This window comes from Diabrotica undecimpunctata, chromosome 7 (genome assembly GCF_040954645.1).
Source record: "Diabrotica undecimpunctata isolate CICGRU chromosome 7, icDiaUnde3, whole genome shotgun sequence".
Taxonomy (NCBI): Eukaryota; Metazoa; Arthropoda; class Insecta; order Coleoptera; family Chrysomelidae; genus Diabrotica; species Diabrotica undecimpunctata.
In genome coordinates this window covers 129497253-129514197 of record NC_092809.1, presented here as the reverse complement: position 1 = coordinate 129514197, position 16945 = coordinate 129497253, and the positions used below count along the sequence as shown (strand labels likewise).

General features: G+C 31.0%; 1 protein-coding gene across 2 annotated transcripts in view; it reads left to right on the top strand.

Annotated features, from left to right (window-relative positions):
• The window catches only part of LOC140445823 (phosphatidylinositol 3,4,5-trisphosphate 3-phosphatase and dual-specificity protein phosphatase PTEN-like), a 61397-nt gene that overhangs the window by 2572 nt on the left and 41880 nt on the right, over positions 1-16945 (top strand). Inside the window, exon 1 of one of the 2 annotated variants that reach the window (XM_072538184.1) lies at positions 4052-4070. The exons of the other annotated variant lie outside the window; for it this stretch is intronic. The gene's annotated coding sequence lies outside the window, so the exon portion shown is untranslated. Of the gene's footprint in view, positions 1-4051; positions 4071-16945 lie in introns of those variants that run through there. 2 annotated transcript variants of the gene reach the window in all.

Here is a 16945-nt window from a genome sequence, read left to right as displayed (position 1 = left end):
CCTATAGAAGATTGTTTGTAATATTGATATGACTTGTTGTTGAACCTTATTCTTCACATACCATTGTTGTAGATAGGCCCCAATATTCTTCTCAATAACTTTCTTTCAAAAGTATCAATATGGTTTATTGTTTTTTTTTGTGTCATGATCCATGTTTCTGCGCCATATGTTGCTAAGTATTGGTTGTATCATGGTTTTATATATTTTGAATTATATGGATGTCTTTGGCATTTTCTTTAAGGGACCATTTCTCCCTTTCTCGTCAGCCTGGACCCTACCTTGTACTGTGGTTGGTTAAATTTCTGGTAAGGTTGCTCAGGTTTGCTGGGGTTCACCTGTGAACTCTGGGTAATTAGACCAGTGTTAGCATACTGAGCAGAAGTAATGTGACTTACGAAAAAGATGAAGAAAAACTGAGAATAATTAAAAGAAAAAATTATGAGAAGAATACACAGCCTAATAAAGAGAGAATAAGAAGAATATAGAAGACTAATGAACCATTAAATAAGAAATATAACCGAAGGAGAAGATGGAATAAAATTTATTAAAGAACAAAGACTAAGTTGGTTTGGACACATACAGAGAAGAGAAGAAGATGCACTAATTAGTAAGATAGCAAACTGGAAACCAGTAATAAACTGACCAAGAGGAAGATAAAAAGACCAACTAGTAGAGGATATATCTGAAATGGAAATTGCAAACTGGAGAAAACAGATTCAAGACCGGAGAGAGTGGAAAAAGTTAGTAGATATATATTTGGACCAATGACTCTTATTGTGTTTGTTTTTGATTGTCTACTATCTTATAATAAGGATAAGTTAAACACAGATTGCAAAAACTGTTCCCATGTTTTAAATAACATTTTTTGATGATATAATCTAAATGTAATTCCCACCAAGATATCAAATAATACCAGACCATTTAATTTTTGACCATTAACAACAATGTAGTATATTATGACAAGTATGAATTTAATGGTAATACGATCTGCACAGATATTGAAGCCACAGGATATATTCCTTTGTCCATAACAGTGTTTAGATAACATGAATCATTTTTCAATTGTATGTGTGGATGGAACTTTATTTTTCTAATAATGATATGTTATTGCAAAGGCATAACTTGGTAAAAAACCTACATTATACCTCACAAAAAATTCAACAAAAATCATTAAAACATGTTTGTTAAAAAATTCACTATATGAATAGGATATATTATATATATTCTGTAGGTCCTATTTCAATAAAATAAATCAAAAACTTGTTGATTAATGCTGATTGACACAGAGCAGTAAAATCTTATGCATAAAGATGTTGTAAAACATCTTCGCTTACTTCGTCTACTAGTAATAAAGTTATCAGCATTAAATGGTAAAGCAGTCTTTGTACACTTTTTAACTATACCATGTATTCTCCATTTGTGTGGCCTTACTTTTGATTTACTCATTGGTATTACTTGTTGTTTTACAATGTGTGGATTATTCTACTTGAAGTCTTATAATATGTAGTGTGATTACTATAACCTAAGTAATTGAATCCTTTTAGGAACATAAACAAATGAATGAGGACAAAATAGAGTAGAAGATTTAGAATGTTGTATTTTCCCATTTATTCTTTCTTATTTTTCTCCTAATTTTGTATTATTCAGACTTATGTCTTGAATAGGTAATGTTCATCTTTAATTGAGATGCTATTTGTCACCTATTTTGCCTACTAGCCTATCTATTTATCTATATACTCTTCAATTTGGTGTTCCATGTATTGTTAGATTGTTGACAATTTATTCATTCTATAATGTTCTGGTGTCAGTTGCTTATTTTTTCTGTTCTATATCTTTTTCATAGTAAAATCCAGTAAAAAATATATGATAATTAGGAATTTAAACAATAATTCACAAGACTTGCATATAATCATACTAACAGTAGGTAAAATCATTACAAAAACCAGGAGTGCATAAAATTTTTACATACAATTAATATCCTTAATTTTGTAAAGACAACAAAAATACTTCATATTTTCTTATTGTCAGGATATAAAAATTATAAATATTTTAGGATAAATCTTATTACAATGTATCTACATGATTACATGTTAGAGTAATCTTTTGTATTGCTCATAGTATTCTACATGTATTCAGGTATGTAATCTTAAAAAAGTGGACATTAGAATTTATTTTTAATGTTCAATAACCAGCTGGCAATTAAATATTAACCCTATTATATGTAGATAAGAATGGAATTCAAGTTTAAAGAATCTTACCAACAGTTTAGTCAACTTTTTCATTTCATAATAATTAAAAAACATATGTTTAATGTTTTTTTTTTAATTGTAAGCCATTTTTAGCTTATAGCACAAAAACAATTGTAAAACAAATCTGATTCTTTTATTATATTATGTTAAAAACAAATCATCTTATTCTCCTCTGCTTCTTATTTATTCTGACCCACATTCAATACACTGACAACTGGGATATTATTTTAAATCACATTTTATGCTTACAATAGTGTCAATATTTTCAAGAGTTTTTTCTGACTCAATTTTCTTCAAGAATAAATTATTTACTTACCTAGAATCTAACTAAAACACCTATAAGGTATGTAATGATCAGGTATAATTAGTGGGTGTTAATGTAAATATCTTGTATCATGTTAAATTATTCAAGTAAACTATATAAGGGTACACTTATGCTAGTAATTCCATTATAGATGAAGTAGAACAATTTCTCTCACCTAACATTGATTTGAAACCTTTTTTTATAGAACCTTAGTTTTTATGAATTGTTGGGAATGATCCACAAATCTATGTTTTATGAAAGATGAAATGAAATAGAATTTTATGTAGATATCGACATAAAACTATATAAGAATAAATATTAGAAATTATGGAAAAATTTGTTTATTTTGTTTACAATATAACCAGATAATTTAAAAAATTCTGAGGCTTTTTTTTTAATTATTTTTAAATGAATTTAAAGCTTTTAATGTAGAGACTGAAACATCATATAAGTCATTTGTTTTCTGATTGTGGTTTATTATGTGTCTATTCAGATACTTAATGTTTTGATATTGGGTGAACTGCAAATTCAAAGCCTCTTACACTATACACTTCCACAATTGTTTCTGATGAGTAGTTGAATAACTTGAAACACATGTAGAACAATGGTGGATTTCAAATTGAAATTAAATGAAATCTTCCACAGATGACATAAAAGATTGTTAAAAATTGTAAAATTATAAATAAAAGGAAGAAAAAAAAAATAAAACAATATAACAAAAGAAAATGGTCCAAAATGTGACGTAGTAGAAAAAAATAACTGATTATATATCTTTGTAAAATTAAAGCAAGAATATGACTGTACACCTACTGAATAAATGAGAGCATAAGCAAGGAGCACTCCTGTAGAGCTTCTGCATAAAAAATACAAAATAATCACATAAAGATAAGATACTGAATGTACATTGACTTAAAAGCCAATAATCGCTGAGCACACACATATTACATTATAATATATAGGTTTGATTTAATATTCATTATTCACAATAATCAAATTCTATTCCACTACAGTACATTAAATTCTTCCACATGTTTAGCTATAAAAAAATTGCATCACAAATAATGTAGTTTCATATATTTTTTTGTAAAATCTTCATCTAAATGACTAACTTGTCAAATATAGTGTTTTATTTTCAACAATTCCTTCCTTTAATATTGTAAAGCAAATATTAGTACATTTTTTAGACACATATGGTAAATAACATATTTTATTGAATGCATATGCAGATTTAATTTTTTTTTTTATAGTATTTTATAGTAATTTTTTTTAACTATACATGCACCTTAATTGCCCTCTTCAACTTTGCATATCTGAGATCAATCGAATTATCTCATTTTAATGTAAACCTCATATTTAGCTACTCACTATAGTTCACTATATTTAGATAAAATTTAGTGTCACACATTTCATCCATGTAAATTTTTTGCACTTGTTACCTTAAAATGTTATCAGATAAAAAAAATTGTGTGCAAATTTATTATTTTTGAAAATATTTTTAAATTCTTCAGTATTTTGCTGTAAGTATATTTCTGGAATTTTCGTCTTTAGTCTTTTATTACTTTTCTGTTCATTTATGATATTTCTATGAATGTATTGCATCTTTTACTTTAATCTTATTAGTTTCCTTATTCTTTTTTGCTATATATTAAAAATGCCTTTTTCTTTGTCTCGAGGAAAATAGTGGAAAATTCCAAGCCATGGGCCTCTAGGGCCTGTTGAGCTATATACATATTTTCTTTGTCTCACATGTCATCTCTTTTATGTCATTTGAGGTTTTAATTTAAAATCGTCTAATGACAAACTTCTTATTCTATTCAATTTTTATTATAGCTCATTATAGAGAACCGAATATGTGTTAATTTGCCCATGTTACCTGAATAGCCCTTTTGTGTATAATTTTTTTCTGGTTTTTAACTTTCAAGTTCTCTTTCCACAGTGAGTAAATTTTGTTACATTGGTAGTTGCTCTGTATGAGTGGGTACCATAATTTTGAGGATTTATATAAATTTTTAATACAGTTAGCAAATATTATTATTATTATATATATATATATATATATATATATATATATATATATATATCGGTATATATATATATATATATATATATATATATATATATATATATATATATATATATATATATATTGTTATGATATGTAAAATCGAGAAAAATATTGGTTTGTTTAAAATATTTCAAAGTTCAAAAAACATTAAAATAATTCAGATAAGTAGGATAATATCCAACAAACATTTCGAAGAAGGAGAGTTATTAATTTCTTGAATTACCTGTACTAAACAAAATGTAAGCTTTGCATAAATTATTTCTTTGTTATACTTGAGTGACCCGCATAATTTTAAGTGAAATCCCAAAGACAATTGAAATACATTAATGCAGTGATTAAAGACAATAGAAGGGATTATAGAAAGAGGTTTTTGGTTAGTTTTTAAGAATTATAGAAAAATATTATTTGTAAATAAGTTTTAGGAAATTTATAATTATAGGTAAAAATTTGTTTGTTATCGAAATGAAAAAATGGGGGAATTGTGACGAGTTTTGATTGGCGGAGATTGAAAAAGGTGGGATAAGTATGTAGGAAAAAGTTTAGCGAGATTGAGGAGAGAGAAGAGATAGATCAGTTGGTTTCCAAGTCTGTAAGAGGAACAGTGATTGTTCTCTGGTCGGTTCCTGAAATGTAGCAAGCAGTAGTGTTGAATGTTAGTGAGTTTTTGTGGAGTTAGTGTATCTGACAGAAGCTGAAGCAGCAAAATATTGTAAGTCATAGTTCTCTACTTATATTCCAAGAGTCACTGTTCAGGCCAACGAGAGATTCAGTTTATCGTAAAGAGAAGATATTCCAAGAGTCATTTTTCACTCGGGCCAACGAGAGATTCAGTTTATCGAGAGGAGAAAGGCTATCATAAGTTGAATGATTTGTGCTTTTGAAGGAGATCATTAAGGACGATATACTTGCAACAATCTGTGTAAGATTGCTGGTTACATAGGGAGCGGTTGAGAGGAGACAATACAGTCTACAAGGAACAAGGATTTGGACCACTCATCATCAGAGAGAGATATTTTTGTTTTCTGCAGTTTTTTTTTTCTTTTATTGATAACACAATTTTTACACGTAATTTAGAAAGGATATAAATATTTTGATTAGGAGAGTTAGAATAGTTTGGATTTTGAGATTTCAATTAATATTGTTTGTACCATAAATTTTGATTGTTCACGTACGGAGAACAAAATTTTGAGAATCCTTATATGAGGTTTGTTTATTGAAAACGTTTGAGTGTGAATGATTTCATTATTTTTATTTCAATATATAGTGTTACATCATATGTGTTTTTTATTATTCCGGTATTCTCTGGACCTTACCTTTCACATGTAATAGCATAGATATTGAAGCACGAATTTAACCCTGAGATAAAAGAATTAAAAATTGTGATAAAGTCATAATCATATCATTTAAATAATTTTAATTAATCAAAAAAAAAATTAATTAGCTAATTATTGCTTGGCGCACCAAGACTTTAAATATCACAATAATATATATATATATATATATATATATATATATATATATATATATATATATATATATATATATATATATATATATATATATATATATAGTTTGTTATTTCCTGACCATGAATTTTTAAATAGAAACTTTTTCATTTCCTGGATATACTGGATAAATACTGGAAAGATCTTTGATGTCAGTCCTATTTTGATAGAATTTGGATCTTTTTTATGTGAATCATCTCCAATATGCATCTTTTGTTATAATTTTGTTCTTTTTCCAAAATCTGTACATTTTCAAAATCAAAAGAATGGCTATTTTCTAGAGAATGTTTGGCTACAACTGTTGTTGACACCCCTTTTATGGGCGCGTTGGTATTAAAATTTAGATATCTTCCGGACCAAACATCTTTTAGAAACCAGTTGGTTGTTATCATTCCGATACATGTTCACAACATTAACTGAACTGCTTGAGCAGTTGATTGTTGACTGCTTGCAAGTGCTTGAGCAGTTGAATTTCTGCATTCTTCCGCAGTCTAATCATGATTCTGGTTACTACATAAGAAATATTCAAATTGAAATAATTTTATTATGGTTGAGACAGCTTGCCCTATTATACTTACTATATTGTTAAAAGATTATATAAGTATACTACCTGAAATTTTGAAAGACATTTTAAGAGTATAAATATTTTAATATTATTCAAATTAGACAACAGTGATTGAAACATAAATTTTGATTATACTGAGCATTTCAAAAATGAAAAGATATTTTTTATATTTTATATTTAGAGTAGTCAACATCTCGAGCAGTCAGTGTATGCCATGCAACCGCTCTCCAGTTGTTGATAACACGACGAAATTTCATCGAGCGATGAAATTTCAAGGTGAAATTTCATTGTGAAATTTGATCGTGCTGTTGACAGCTTGAAGCAGTCGTGACTGCTCGAGCTATCATGTGAATGTGAATGGCAGCAAATATAAGATTATTGTTCACCGCACGGTCGCTACTTCAAGCTTCGATCCAAACTGCTTGAAGCAGTCTGTCTACAGCCTACTTCTATTTATTGTAGGCATATCTGATGTTGTATTATTGTTATCCATTCCTTATTCTCTTAATATTTTCCAATTTTCCATAGTCTTTGTCTTGGTAATTTATCAAAGGCTTTTTCTATATCTATATATAAAAAATCGGTTGCCTGTAAAGTCGGTTTTACGGGCGAAGATTTTACGTGACAACGTCTTTTTCTCGGTAGAATATTTATTGATATGAATATTATTAAATTGCACAATAGGAACAAGGAATTGAATGAAAATAAGAATTGCACAAATTTTAACTATAGAAATATATTTTGTTTACTAAAATATTGTACATGTAAACTTAAACTTAACTAATTTCTATTTGAGTGATTTTGTTGAGGATAGGACGATGATAGAAATAGCATCGCACCAGCGGACCGATCATGTTTGAGTGGGAGAGAGACGCAAGGCATTCGCCGGTCCGGCGGGCCTCTCTCTCGTTCGGTGACTCATCGTAACAGACGTGAGCGGGCCGTTACACTTTTTCATGAGTGACTCCAAGCCACAACCTAATTTAAGACGTTGTCACGTCAAAAATTTTTAAAACCAAACTAATAAATATATGTAATAAGTATTTCTAAAAAAAGTAGATATAATGTTATTTACTATTATTAAAACATGAACACATTTAAACATTTTAAATAAAAAAATGTCGAAGCTTAACAAAATAAAAATAATGTAATCAAAGACAAAATAAAACAAAGAAAAAAATTAAATAACATAAAAATATATCAATTATTAGTCATAACACACTAAAATCCTTTCCAAAAGAAATAACCAAAATTACAAAAGTTTTCCCCCAAATCAGAAATGTCTGAATCACAACTATCAGTACCAAGTTGCAGGGCAAACCTGTTCCGTAGTAATGTCTACCTGTAAAACCCAGTGCAACATTGTTTTCTTCTTCTTATAATATAAGAAGAAGAAAACAATTATGTGAAAGATACATTTTCAACAGTAACATCTATTCTTCAGTAACATTATTTACATATACAGTAAAACCTCCCTTAACCGAAACATCGTTTAACCGAAACGGCTGAGAGTTTCAATAATTTCGTCAATAAAAAGTAAATGTTTGTCGCAAAACGTAAACAATTCCGTTAATTTCACTCACCAATTGATGTCTATGTGTGTTGGAAAATCACAAAAACCAAGAGCTCTAAAAGATATTTCCGAAAAAGCACTTTCAGTTATAGAAGCCAAAAAAGTTCATGGATGTCGACCACTTTATCTTTAGAATGGTTCGAAAATGAATTCGTCTCAAGTGTAAAATCCTTTTTAAAATCAAAAAAACCTTCCCATGAAAGCATTGTTGCTTGTTGACAATGCGCCCTCACCCTCAAAATCCACAAAATGATGACAATTGTCAGATTTTTGCAACCGAGTGTCACAAGCCTAATTCAGCCGTTAGACCAGGGAGTCATAGTGACATTTAAGAGACATTATAGAGGAGCATTCTTAAGACATCTGTTATTACAGGAGACGAATTAATCCAAAAGTGTTCCCGAAATTCTCAAATCTTTAACAATGAAACATGTTTATTGGTGAGCTGAGTCGTGGGCCAAGATCAAATCTTCAACTTTGGAAAAATGCTGGAACAAACTTTTTGATAAGATTTTGATTGACGATCCTGAAGAAGAAAAGGTAAAGATTGGTAAGGAAACGACAGAAGAAATTAAACCTTTCATTAACAATTTGCCGAGATATGACGAAATTAACTACGAAGAGATACGCGAGTGGTTAGCAGCTGATGACTTAGAACGTGAATTTATCTACTAGGACATCATTGATATGGTTCTTTATCAACACAACCTGAGCATATCAGACGACGAAGATGACGACCCAAGAGCCAACAGGCAGCACAAGACCTTCGACGAGATTTTCAATGCTTTAGAGGAAAGAATTTTATACAGTAGGCCTAATTAGTTAGGAACACGACTTGGTTCTTATTTTTTGTTGTCATTGCATAAAGTTTTGTCCTTTTCAGATTGCTTTACGTTTCGTCGAACACTCGAATGAGGCAAACTCATGACGTTCTGCAAATGAACGATGGAGGGAGAGAGAAACGTCATTGTCAATCGAAAACGCAAAAAAAAATAAAAGATTTCTTTAAAAAAGCATGTTAAACTTGTTCATTTTCCTTATTTTTATTACTTTATTTTGGATTTACTTATTAGAAAACATTAGGAAATCAACTCACAGTATTTTTTAATACCAATACTTTGATCAAGAATATTATAAAAAACAATGTTATTTTTAACCGAAATTCTTGTTATCCGAAACGGCCTCCCCCCCCCCCCCCCCAATTATTTCGGTTAACGGAGGTTTTACTGTAGCATCTTAGAGAAGTAATTGTATGTCACATAATTTAATATCACATATCTTCCTAGCAGGCGAGGGCTATTCCTCTGTTTTTACTTATGCCCAAATAATTGCAATGGAGCTTAATCACAATTGTATGGTGGTAATTGCTATAATTGGTGAACAAGAACCCCGTAACTAAGATTCATTTTATTAACACATACTTCTTATATTTCTGTTTTTGCTGTCATATACACTCTATAAATTCAATCCACGCCTATTTTATAGAGAAGAAAACACATTTTTTGAGATGCCATTTACAGATTGGGCATACATTTGAGGAGGAACATTAAATGTAAATAAGAAACACAATTTATGTGAAAAAAGTATTTATAAAAACATATGGCATTATTTGAAAATTGAAAAAATGAAAAGTAGCATTGTTGATAAAAAAAAGTTATAACAAAATATTTTTATGCCATTTGTTATTAATACCTAGTATTTCCTACTCGGGCGCTTATGTCCCGAGCTTGAATAAGTCTTAGCATTGTGTTAATTAAATTTTGAACATGAATTTGGTCCATTTAGGCCAATATTGTCTGAAGCTAAGCTCCGGTACTAAGCTCAGGCAATTTGTTTGGGCAGGGTAGCCGAACTTAAATTCATCTTCCCAGTGTGTCCCATACATCGATTGGATTGAAGTAGGGGCTAGAAGCTGCCCAATTCATACGGAATATCCCGATCTTTTCTAAATATTTATTGACGATTATATGCATATTCCTATGAATGGCGCAAAAGGTACCACATGCTCATATTAAATGGTTGTTATATATCTTTTTCCTGTCATAGAACCTCCACCCACAAGAACTAGGTTAGTACGAGCATCGAAACTTATACCAGCCCAAACCTTAACTAATCCTTATCAATAGGTTATTCTGTCGACAATATTGCATTGGGCAAATCGTTCTTCTTGCCTTTTCCAGATTCTTTAGCGACCATCTTGTGACCTGAAGCAAAACCTGGACTCATCCGAGAACAAAACATCACTCAAATCTGTGTAATTTCAATGTTCGTGTTCCCTTCGTATATTTTTGTTATATAGTACCCCACAGTAAATTCGACACTTTACTGTTTATATAGACAGAACAAAAATCAAGATTTTCAAGTCCTTTCTAGTATCCATTCTTCTGCACGCTTTTAAGTTCTGACTCATTACAACAGTAATTAAATCGAAGCTACAAATATTTATCAACTACTGCGTCCACCGAATTCTGCGAAATTTTTAGCCCAAGAGAATTTTAAATAGCGATGTGTGCGGGAATAGACAAGGCGAAAAGCATATCAGTTGTCCCAACGTTAGATTGATAAGAAAATTAATTTTAGAGAACAAAAATAAAAGCGCAGCGTAAATTTTAGTTTAATGCACCGAACAACATTTTTGAATTCCCTAATTATAGAAAATCTTTTATAACCTAATGAAAACTATTGATTAAACAGAATAATAATAAATTTTAAAAACGCATAGAGTATGTAATATTAGCAATAAAAAATGTGAAAGTTGACGACTGAGTTACATGCCCTTTATTTTTAATGACATCCACAATTCTTCGAGGCATAGTTTTTACCAAGTTCTCACAAAATTCTAATGTAAACGAATCCCATATTTCTTGCAATTTTTCCTTAAATTCGTTGACGGACCTGACATGATGTTTTCTCAAAGCTTTTTTCATTTCGCGCCACAAAGTCTATCGGTGACAAGTCTGGACTGTTAGAAATCCATTCCAGAAGTGGTATGTCATGGTCTTCAATCCATTTTAAACTCTTTTTTTAGGTATGACAACCTGCGCCGTCATGTTGGAAGACAAAATCTTCCACTGATGTTAATGGTGATTAAACGGTGTTCCATAATCGGTAAAAGAAATTCTCCTAAAATATTCAAATATTTGTCCGTTTTACATTTATTTAATTATTATTTATTAAACATTTATTTTCTTTCGCGTTCTATTATTTCGCATTTCTTCCATGAGAGCGTATTTTATCGATCGGTTAAAATAGCAGTTTGTCAGTTTGAAGTTTGTCGAAGATTTAGTTTTGGAAACGGACCTATTTCTGCAAAGGAAAGCAATATCGAACTTGCAAGTTCTATTTTTCTGCGACTGTGTTTGCAGACAATTTGTGGTTGACATCTGGAAAATGTTCTAGAATTTTCAGTAAATTCTCCATGATTTTAGCTTGCCCCACTGTTGAAATTTTTCTGTTGGTTTCGGTAGCGTTTTCTTCTTCATTTCTGGTATAGGCCTGTCTGTCACATATGATGGCAAAAAGTCACGCTCTGTGAAGATACCCTCATTCAGAGGACATATCCCTGTTTTACTGAACCCATCCATTATACTGGTTGGCGTAGCAGCTAGAGGCAGATCAATTTTGCAATGTCAGGAACGTCATATATGGAAAATGCCTTACCTGGATTGTTCACCATCCAGTTATACATAACTGGATTGTTATTTTTTTAGGGGTCCGTAAACACTCCTATCTAGAGGCTGCAATTTATGCGAGCAGTGCAGAGGAAAAGATAAAACTGTTACTCTATTTTTCTTACAAATATTTAACGCCTCTATAGAAAGATAAAATTCAAGGTTGTCAAATAGCAAAAATATAGGGCGCTCCTTAAAAAATCTTGTATGAAACAGAAAATGCTTGACAAATTTCACAAAATATTGTTCTTTCATCCACCCTGATGGATTTGCATCGCCTAGGCTTCCGACAGGTGCATATGTAATAAAGTGGTCCCTGTAAAACATATGCAATATAACAGTTTCTAATAGTTCCCAAATGCCTCGATATCACCATCAACTTATTAATCCATTGTAAAATGCCAACTTAGTTTACAAATTTTGAAATTTGAGTACATGATGGGGTTTGTCGACTAAGTCAACAGACCCATGCATGACTTAGTTGACAAACCCCATGCGTCACCCTGTCATTCCGAGGGCCGTATGATAGACACGCTTCAACTTAGATACGAATAAATCACGTCAAATCATAGTCAATGTATGTTACTTCTCAAAAATATTCAGTGAAATTTGTGACGAACGATTTTATAGATCATAACACGAAAATGTTGAGAATCAAAGTAATTACTTATCAAGGATCATTCTAGATTATTCGTTCTCAGTGACACAAAACACAAGCGACCGTAAGAGCAATATTGTAAAATGGAGGCGCAAGAGTTTGCAGTTCAGATATTGTGTCTATATTCGACATCTATTACACATTAGAGGAACTAGATGCAATTAGTCAACTAAACCCTTTAGTCAACTAGCCCTGGTCTCCCCTACCTTTTAAAACCTTCAAATACCTAAGATTTTTACATGAAATGGATTATTTTTTCACAGGGGTACTAAGCGAACGGTCAAGTATGGGGAAAAGAGCACAAAAACTAGTAAATAAAGTCTTTATTTCAATATACTGCTGATAAAATGAAACTGTATTGTGTTTAGTATATCGTATTAGATAATAACCATTTATTGTGACTTATTTTTGTTAATAATCAAACCACAATGATATCTGACCTTCCGATATATGTTTTATCAAGGATTGTAATCCAGGCTATCTGCGAAAACTACCACATCACATGCATATCTGCATATGTTATGGCATTATTCCTAGTTTATCAGTAAAACATTAATGTTTATTACCCTCATACTCGTTTAAAACTACTTTTAAAATATTTTCAATATCAAATACATAATAAGAATCAAATAATATTCAGCCTTTTTATACATCTGTCTTAATTGCAATGCATTTATGAATTAATTATATTCTTTTGCGTTGGCTGTTTGATTGTAATAGATTCTTGATAACTCTACGAACTTTATTATCTACATCCACATTTTACAAAATTAAGATTAATTTCCAATAACGTCCAATAAAAGTCTAAATATCATTTAAATAAAACATGGTTGGCAAATAAAGCTTCCCATGTGATCGTGGCATCTCAATATATCATTTGATTGTTCCTGGATGTTGCATAAGTAAACGGAAATCACCTATACAACTATTATTAGCAATGTAGATTTGCCCTTTTTAATTGTATGATCGTACACTAGAGCAGGGGTCGGCAACCTTTTGAGTGGGTAGAGTCAAAAATTACAATTTACAGAATTTCACAGTTTTTAAAGAAACACAAATCTTTTCTTTAATAAATTTTTAAAAAGTTTTTTTATAAAAAGACTAGTCTATTCATACGACTATTTCACTAGACTATTTTTAACTGATAAAACGTCATAGCAACGCCACGTTTCCTACTGACAACTCCTTCCTGCCCGTGATTTCTTAGCGACAAAATTATAACAGATCCGTCACTCTGGTAACTCTATTGTTGTCAGATTGACAAACGTCATTGAGGCCTAATCAATTTTGGACAGATATAATGAATCCAGACGAAAAATCAAGATTTGGATGCCAGTCAGGTGAAGAAATCAAAAAATTGGTTTAAGAAAACGTCCCATTGAACACGCAGAGGTCCAGAAGCTCTATTTGGACCCAATTTTCGGAGTTCTTACGGGTGGAAAATTTTACGCTTGAAAAATGTACTATCATAATGGAACTAGCAAAAATTCTCGAGGATTATGCCTTTAACATGAAAAAGGCAATGGCGAAGACTATAAAGAATCGTCTGTAAAGTCAATGTGGAATAGGTAGATACTGCAGCAAAAATGGTACAAGAAAAATATTTTACGGAGTACGGCATAAAAATCGACCCTTTAAATTAAAAGCATTAATATCCACCGAAGAACTATTAAAAATCATCCAAAGCTACGACGAGGAAACCGATGGAGCACAAAAAAAGTTTCTTCACTTTTGCTCATTTGAACTTACTTGGAGAGACATAATGGAAAAAGGGGGACCAAAGATTTTATCAGAGACTCTTTTTTACCGTTCACCCCAACTGGAAAGATGGATCTTGGTTCAAAAACTGCCCACTTGGAATCAACACCGTATCTAAGTGGGCAAAAATGTCTGCTGAAAAAATTGGAATAGACACAAAAAAACATAAAATAACACACCATTCTCATCGATCTTCAGCTGTGTCAGCCTTGTTCAAGCAAGGTGTTTCTGAATAGGAGTTAATTAAATTAACGGGTCACTCAAATGCAAGCTCTCTAAAACCATATCTGCAGCTGGATTCCAGTCACCACCAGAAGTTGATAGAAAATCTCAGAGGTACAAATGAAGCTGGACTTTCGAGTTGTTTTTTTTTGTTTTTTTTTTTTAATATTAAATTTTCATTTTTTAGTTAGCTTCATACTTTACTTTTAATTGTATTTATACAAGAACACGCTTGCTCGCACGAATTTGTCGATCCGAAGATAGTCGGCACTACAAATGCTAATTTCTTCACCTCACTGTGGCAATCTGGAAGACTATTCCAGGTCCCTACTGTCTTCCAAAAGCTGTTCCCTTTTGTTGCTTTTCGTATATACATTTCTGGACCTCCAATTCTTCTAACTTGATGGTCAACTCTGTAAATTTTCTACTCCACAAAGCTTTATGTTTTAAATCAATCGATTGCATTAATAGAGATCCAGTATCAATTCTAAATGGTTCAATGTGAATTTCGTTAAAATTTGTATTAAGAGGATTTGCTATGAATGCTAAAGTGGTTTCGGTTCTCATCGTTTTTAAAACATTTTTTTCGTATAAAACAAGAACGAGTAGACCGATTGAAAATCCGTTCGTTCGGTTGAAAATCGGTGGATTCGTTCTCGAGAAATCGTGCCTAAAATGTGCGCATTAAAAACAAAGTTTCGAGAAAAACGCGTTTGAGAACTAAATTTTTTTAAACTGAGAGCGCAAAAGAGGATATATTATGAGACTATAGTAAAAAGTATTATTTTATACTGCTGTGAGGTATGGCCACTGAAAGAAAGAACACTGGCAACGCTGAAAGCGACGGAAATGGATTTTTGGAGAAGAGGTGCAGGAAGATCTAGAAGATAAAGCATTACCAACGAACGCATTAGAGAAATAATGGGAATCAAACGAACAATCACAGATGACCTAACAACAAAACAACTTATCTGGTTCGGACACATACAAAGAATGGATGAACAACGAATACCAAAAGAAATATTAAAATGGCAATCAGAAGGAAAGAGAAAACGAGGTAGACCGAGAAAAAATTGGAGCGAAGGAATAAATAAAGAACTGAGAGAGAGGGCCATAGAAGAAGACCTATGGAACAACCGGACTAAGTGGCGATTGGAAGTCGGAAAACGGCGGAGAACGTTATAAACCGACAAGTAGTAGTAGTAATAATTGTAATGTTAAATTAAACTTCTAAACCCTATGCTTTCAAGATCTATTGAGTTTTATAAATAAATAAATATATTAGGTTTTCTATATTCCCGGCTGGGTATCTCTAAGTTATTTTATGTGTCTTTGTATGTTCAAATTTTGTTACTAGGAATCTTATGTTTATTATTTCTGCTAACTGACATATTCTCTTCCCATTATCATTTGTTTTTTGTCGTATGGTACCTTTTTCATTTTTTCTACTATTCTTTTGTGATTTTTTCTTTGCCCAACTGAGCATTTAGGTTCCCCATGATTTCTATATTTTATCTTTTTTTTTTATTTTGTCACGTAGGTCTGATAAAAATTCTCAAAAATCTTCTTTTTCATTTTCAGGTCCTGTCGGTGCCTTTAAATTTATTATTGCCAGTGGATGTTTTTCTTATTTTTAGTCTAATACTCACTATTCTTTCATTTATTTTGTTAAAATTCATTATCTTTTCTCTCATGTTTCCAAAGGCACTATATACAGAAATGTATACGTTCCTTTTGTTTATCACTTTTCCTTTGTTTATCTTCCCTTTGTTAAAATATATTATATGTATTAAAAATTTAGTTTTCAATGCTATATTAAATTCTGATTGATATAAAAATGAATGTGAATTTTAATTCACATTCAGTCATGAAGAAAATCTCCATTGAGCATTTCTAATTAAAAAAAATACCACCGGCGTTTATTTGATACGCATTTCATAGTTTATAATATAATTATTCATAATATACCAACTAAAATTATTTCCTAATATCATACGAATGACATTGGTATTTTTATCTTAAAAAATGGAAATGGTAACCATTTAATTTTTTTAATAATCACCTTATTCTGATTAAATGCCAACCTACACACTCTTTTACTTTTTAGGTGAATCCTGGAATGATTCAGATTCTTAACGATTATCGTATGTTGTAATTTCAACTGTGTAAAAATGACGGGACATTATAAATTATTGTGCAATACAAATCTTATCCGTTTCACCCATATATACGCGCAGCTCTAAGAACTTAACAAAGAAATAAAATATTATACAGGGGTTCATAGCGAAACAATAAGAGTTTTAAAATTCATGCCATTTTAATAGTTTATGTTTTTGAAGGCTACATTTTAAGATTATTTGGAAATGTAATAAAAT